The sequence below is a fragment of the Ochotona princeps genome, chromosome 18 (genome assembly GCF_030435755.1).
Source record: "Ochotona princeps isolate mOchPri1 chromosome 18, mOchPri1.hap1, whole genome shotgun sequence".
Taxonomy (NCBI): Eukaryota; Metazoa; Chordata; class Mammalia; order Lagomorpha; family Ochotonidae; genus Ochotona; species Ochotona princeps.
This window is the reverse complement of record NC_080849.1, coordinates 5,531,391-5,538,635: the sequence shown is the minus strand read 5'-3', so window position 1 is coordinate 5,538,635 and position 7,245 is coordinate 5,531,391.

Below are 7,245 nucleotides of genomic sequence, written 5' to 3'. Positions count from 1 at the left end.
GGGTTTGATTCAGAACTAATAAAGTATTCTCTAAATAACGAAAAAAAAAAGCTAACAGTGAACAGACATAATGCACTCGCATGTTGGCTGCCTCACACGGCAAGGTGCCTGTTGTAAGTGGGCCAGAGGATGCCCGGAGGGAAGTGGGGAGTGGAGGAGAGAGTGGCACTCAAGAACCTGGATGTTTTCTGCTGTTGTGATTCTGCCTGAATTGCTTGGCTGGGGGCTGTGTGAACTCCAGGCCTGACAGTCGACATGACACCCGCAGGCCACCTGGCAGGCCACGTAGGCACAGCACTTCTCAGGAAGGAGGTCCCTGGTGTTAGATAAGACCCACTGCCCTATAGCCCATCAGTTTGTACCTTTTGAAAGTTGCTTGCTTCAAACCCACCAACAGAAGCCTGCCAGCTTGCTCTTTTTGAAAGGTAACAGTTAAAACTGGCCGATCATGACTGTATAATTGTATGGAATTGTCCTGAAATGTGTAAGAACCCTGTGCTGTTTTACCGCGGCCCTTCTGTTTTTCCCACCCTGCTATTCCTGCTGCAGCCTCGGCTGCTGCTGCCCCTCCCCCAATAGGGCTGGGATGTCAAAATCCGGCAGAACAGCACTGCCAGCCTGGGTCCCGAGTGAAGAAGCACGCTCTCCACGTTGAGCCAAATTTCCCTATTTTCACGAGAGCCCCCGCCCCACCACGCCTCATGTGAAAGAGCTACATCCTTGAGAAGGGGATATGTTAATGGCAGACAGAAATGCATCACTTTGGGGACCTACAGGGTTGTCCAGCTGGCTCAGATCGAAACTAGCTATCTAGTTTCATGATTACACCCTATCAGCAGGACTAGCTGAACCCGAAGGTCATTGTCCGCCCCCCGCCGGACAGAGGGGCTCCCAGCTGGACCCCCTGACTGCCTCCTGGGAGGAATTCAAGGTGGAGGCAAGGAGGCTGCTCAGTGGCAAAGGAAGTGAACACACTCAAGAAGTAGGTGCAGGCAGACAAGACAGTGAGTGAGCGAGAGAAAGGAGAGAGAGAGAGAGAGAGAGAGAAGAGAGAGACCCACTCCAACTAGATGAGCGTGAACCCAAACCCCTCAGTGGGGTCCACCGATCTTTCCCCACTGCTGGGAGGCAGAGGTGATGTCTAGGTAAGGCTGAACTGTTTCTTGCAAGTGGTCATCGTTGGGGTTGGGCTTGTCCAGCAGCTATTTCTGTGCCTTTTGGAATTGGCAGAAGCATCCTGGCATCAGGTGTGTATGGCAGAGGGAGTGCCAGCCTGGGCACTCTTATTGTAAGGCATTGTACTGAGCAAAAGGAGCACACGCTGCAGCTCTGTTGGATATTTGTTTATTGTAAGTCTGAAACATCGTGGAATTTGTGGCCTTGGCAGTCCGTGGAAGGTGGGTTTGGGCGGCACACAGGAAGGGGTTGGAGGTGGTACAGCCTGGGCTGTCTGGCAGGTGCACCCCCAGTTGCCGCCCCAGCCGGCTGAGTCCTGCTGTGGGCCTGCTCAGGTGGGGTTGTCCGGCAGTCCGGCTCATGCTCACCTACATCTCTTTCCGGACCAGGGGGAAACTGATCCCAGGCTGCTGTTTCTGGGTCGAACAGATGGCATTTGGTGTTACAATGGCCTCTCAGGAGAAGGTTGCCCGTGCCCAACCACAGCAGTGCCTTTCCAAGCACGGCCTGCATTTCTGCCCTCGGCCTTTCCCCTCCCTCTGCGTCTCCCCCTCTTTTCTCGCTTGGCCCTCTTTTCTGATGGAGTCCCCACCGCTCCCTACTTCTGCGGCTTTTTGTTTTTTAATTGGAAAGACAGATTTACAGAGAGAAGGAAAGACATCTGTATGCCAGTTCACTCCCCAAATGGCTGCAATGACTGGAACTGATTTGAAGCCAGGAGTAGGAAGCCTCTTCTGGGTCTCTCAAATGAGCGTGGGGGCCCAAGGACTTGGGACATCCTTCAAAGCTGTCCCAGATAAATAAGGAGCTGAATCAGAATTGGAGCAGACTGGACATGAACTGGTGTCCATATGGGACTTCTAAAAAGCAGGCAGAGGATTAGCGTGCTACACCACCATGCTGGCCCCAGAAATGCCCATTTTAACAACTCTTACACTGGGTTTTTTCTTTGAACAATGTGGCCAGACCATACGCCTTATAGTAAGAAGACCATATGTGGTGATATTCCAGAAATCAAATTGTTTCAGCCACTTTGTGCTGACAAATATCAATCACACTGTGGTTGATTTTTAATAAATTTACATCAAAGCATACTATTTAGCTGAATGTGTGGATATGCATGTTTCCTCCAGTTTGGGAAAGGTGTAACATGGGATTTCTGAGGAAGGTGTCCTAGTTGTTGTTGTTGTTGTTTTTTTTTTTTTGGCTTTTTGTTGACATTTTGTTCCATGTGTCTGTCTGAGGGCCTTCCTGGTACATAAAGCTTCTAGCAGCATCCCCGACCTCTACCCACCAGCACTCCCCCCACTTCTATCCCAGGCCTGATGGCCAAATATGTTTCCAGACGTCGGCAGCTGTGCCACGCTGTGCGGGATGCCATGCTCAGTGTGGAGAGCCAGTAGTTTGAAGTAGCCTCTGGAAACGGGCCCAGCTTCCTCACGCTGAAAATACTGCTGAAAAGCACCCTTTGTCTCCGGAATGTGGCAGATGTGCCCCACAGTAAACAAACATTCCGAGCCTGGAGAGCAGACCTGTAGTTACATTTTAACATTTCCTATCTCTCACAGGAGGACACATTCTTGAGGGAAGGGAGTTGTAGTAGAAATTCTCCAAACCTCAGGAGAAGCCGAGGGAATGATTGATTTCCTGTAGGGCAGTGGCTGGGAGGTGGCTCCACTGGCCTCACCCGGGGGGTGCCCTCCTGCTGGCACTGGCTGTCCACAGCAATCCATCATCTTGCTCTTGACACTCACACAAAGCCCTCCTTTCTAGTCTCGGGAGCACGTTTGTGCTCCCCTAGTCCCCCAGCTCCGCTCTCTGTGCTGTATTTAGAACTAAGCACATTTTCCTGCAATGGTTTGTTTACATGTCTGTCTCTGTAGGTGATGGGTTCTTTGAAGCAAGAGACCATGTCCCCCTCGCTTTTACACACCCATCTTTTGGTGAATGAATCTTTCATCTCTTTTCATATTATCTGTAAACTCTTTTTCACAATTCCTGCTTTCTCAGCATAGCTTCGTTCTCTTAGTGCCATGACGACTGGCTCTCACAGCATGCCAGGTGCCCCTTCTGCACTTGGGGGTGAACCGGAAACACCCTCTTTGCTTGGAACAGATCTTCCCAAGCACCAAACCACTCCGTTTTCCAGTTCTGGATCCACTCTTCCTCATTCTCAAGACTGGTGATGCTGTGGGAGTGACATCCCTGACTGTTGCATTCTGGGTTATTGTCTCTGTGTGAGGTTCCAGGTTCTTGCCTCTGCATGAGGAAAGAATTCAAAGCAGAGACATAGAGTAAAAAAAAATCAGAGCAGGGTTTAATCAAAGAGAGTATACCTTCAGGTGTGATTGTGGGCGATCCCATGAGGAGAACCTTGTCTCCCCAAGGAGGATCCACCTTTGAGGTTGGAGGGAGCGAGGGAGAGAAGAAAACAGAGCTTCCATCGCTGGTGCACCAAATGGCCCCCGTAGCCGGTACATGGCCAGGCCGAGGTCAGGAGCCTGCAGCTCCAGCGGGGTCTCCCAGGCCGGCGGCAAGCGTTTGGCTCATCTTCAGCCACTTTCCCAGGTGCATTAGCGAGGAAGTGGGTCAGAAATGGAGCCCATCTGAGATGATGGCTTTGCAAAGTGGCAGCTTAACCTGACCCTGGCCCCTGTGAATAAATGTTTGAATATATGGTTGTTTGGAAGTCAGATTTAGAGAGAGAGAGAGAGAGAGATTTCATCCGATGGTTCTTTCTCAAAATGGTCACAACAGAGAGGGCTATGCCAGGGCAAAGCCAGGAGCCAGGGGCTTCATCTCCCACGTGGGTCAGGGTTCCAACACTTGGGCCACCTGCTGCTTTCCCAGGCCTTTAGCACGGAGCTGGTCCACGGGAGAGCCAGAATCCCTTAGGCAGTGATGGTTTAACAAGCAGCTTTTCAACCCGCTGTGCTAGCTGTTCTCATTCCCCATGGTAGGACCTTCTGTAGCGTCAGCTGGCGCAAGCTGCTTATTTAAAAGTTGTTCTGAGTAGGAATGTCTTTGATTTATAGCCCAAAGCATGTAATTGCTTTGTCGTTGCACACATTAATGCAACTAAATTAATAAATATACTTAACTCTGCCCAACGAGAAGCTAGTTACTGAAGGCAGTGCCCGAGGTTTTGTCAAGTTTGCGTTCTGGTTATTTGGTTGTGTTTACCTTCCTAGTCAGTGTAGGTCATGTGAGGCCCCTCATTCCCATGAGAGATTACTGTCCGAACACTCCTGCTGACCTTGACTCCTGTGTTGGAAAAATAAACCATTCCCATTGCTAACAGCCCTTGCCAGCACAAAGTTCTTACCTACATCCCTGCTGCAACATCCACCCTTGACCGTGAATCCTCGCTGTTTACTCATTGAACAGCTTGTCTGCGATCTAAGGACCCATCATCACTCTACCTCTAAGTCTTTTTTTTTTCCCGGCTAAGTTAGCAAGTTTAGTTCTTGAAAATGGAAGGCCTCTGTGAGATCTGGTTTGTGTCTTGGGCTCTTGGCCGCCTCTGTAGAATGGAGATATGATCCAGCCGCCAGGAGCTCGGCGTTCTCGCTGTGTGTGGGGTGCGGAGCTTCCTGGCACTTGCTGCCTGCGAATCTCTGCGCAGTGTGATTCTATCTGCGCACCTGCAGAAGTACCTCAGTTTGGTACGTGCTTGCTTGATCAATGATTACAATAACAGAAAGCCCTACATTCTGAGAAATTTAGAATATAGTGACAATACACCACCATTTATAAGTATGCTGTACTTCTGTTATCACGCCCTACAGTTCTTCCATTTAAAAAAATCTGTTATGACGTGAAGATACTGTGTGTTAAATCACAATTAAAACATACACACTTATTTCCAGTCCCTTAAGATTGTCTTTGTGCAATTGAATGATTTCACCTAAAGTTTCGACTTTAATTTTATTCCCATCTTTATTATTAACATTATTCTTTTCTTTAATCACTGCTGAAGTGGACAGTAGCCTATTTGCACAGTTAGACTTTTGGCCCCAGCCCTTCTGTCCAGATGATGTTCTGGCACTTCCCCTGGTCCTCACTTTCACTTCCCTTGCGCATTTCACATAGCCTAGGAATCTTCGTCTAGGACGTTCAGCGACCAGTGGTTTGGGCTGAGCTTAGGGCTCTGAATCATTTCTTTGGAAGATGAATGCTAACTCCTTGGGTGACTTTGTCCACGCAGCTGCGAGCTATCTCACGATATTATCGTGTTCAAAGCATGACCAAAATTCGGGAGTCCAAGGCCAAGCTCATCTATTCTACTGTTGCTCCGTTCATTCCCAAGAAGCAGTGACGTGGAAAACAGCTGATTCTAGTGAATTTGTCTTGGCTTCTAAGGATCTTATTTTTTTTTCTTGTTACAAGTCAAACATTTTGACCCTAGTTTTCTGTAGCCCCTGCGACTTAGTCTATGAGACCAACATTGATCACCTCTGTTATCAATCCCACTTTGCAATCCTCTCTAATTTTCCTGAAGTTGTTGGCAGTGTTCCGGGGTTGATTGTGTGGGCCTGACAGGAAGAGTGGCTGAGTCTTTGCACAGGGCAGGCTGCTGCAAAGTCCAGTGCTGCCCATGCGCTCCCACAGGCTGGGTTAGCTCAAGATTTCAGAAAATATTTACTAACAAAATGAGTCGGAAATTATGAAACTACCTTCACAGATGCTTCAGCGTGCAATCAGAAACCCCACTGAGCATCCTGAAAATGACAAGGACTCAGCACTGTGAGCCACGACAAGGTAGGGTGGGACCACCTGAGTTCTATTGTGTCAGTGGCCCCAAAAGTGCAGGATGGCCTTGACTGGGGAGTCAGAGATAAACACCTCAGTAATTCTAGCTTAGAGTGTGAGCAATGCTCTGCTAGGACATTTGGACATTCACCTCAGTAATGCGTCACATTGGTAGCCACAACCAGTTCTGGGTCAGGCACAATTAATTCCATTGATAATGGTTTATAATGTGTTTGCAAACATTTATTGATGAACTATTTCTAAGATGTTTCTTAATGTGTGTCAGAAATTTACCAAGCATTTGCTTTTACAAAAAAGAAGTCTGATGGCCAAAGCCTTTTCCTCATTTTTTTCTTGGCTCTTGAGCCACTTTGGTCATTTCTTGGAAAAGCGTTGTTACATCCTGGCAGTGATGAGGTGGCCTGTGCTGTAAGACCACAGTACCACTCACTTGTCTCTCTCTGGCCCTGGTCTCATGTATATGTACACATTAGACTATTGCCTCTGATTACTTCAACATGTTCATTTTCATTTTTGTTCTTTTTTTTTTTTTGGAAAATGTTAGGGGTCTGGCTGATGGTTCAACTGGCTAATTCTTCACCTGCAACACTTCGCAAAGGAAAGAGCAGAATCGCTGTGGTTTGAAGTTGGCAGAGCTCTTCGATGTGACACCACAAACAATAAGTAAGGAAAGAATTGAAACGTTTTGGGCCCAGTGCCATGACTCAATTGACTAAATCCTTGCTTTGCATACACCAGGATCCTATATGGATAGGCACCAGTTCATGTCCTGGCTGCTCCACTTCCATCCAGCTCCCTGCGAATGGCCTGTGAAAACAGTAGAGGATGGCCCAAATGTTTGGGTCCTTGCACCAGTGTGGGAGGACGAGAGGGAGCTCCTGGCTCCTGGCTTTGGATTTGTTTGGTGCAGCTGTTGCAGCCATTTGGGGACTGAGCCAGCAGTTGGAAGATTTTTTTCTCTGTTTTTCCTCTCTATAAATCTGCCTTTCCAATAAAAATGAAGTCCTTCAAAAAATTAGGTGGATATTCCATTTCTATGTTTCAGGCAGAAGTAACAGATACTCAACAAATTTTATACAATAGAACTGTAGAGATTGTTTCAATGTAGTATGATGTAGTTGTACTTTATTTTGCTTAACACAAGGGGTATTCAGAAATTTCATGGACAATGCATATTATGAAAATAAAATGCATGGATTTCAAATTTTTTGGCACTGAAACAAATATATCTCTTATTTATTTTCAAGAATTATTGTTTTACTTGAAAGGCAGAGTGACAGAAGGTGGCAGGGAAAG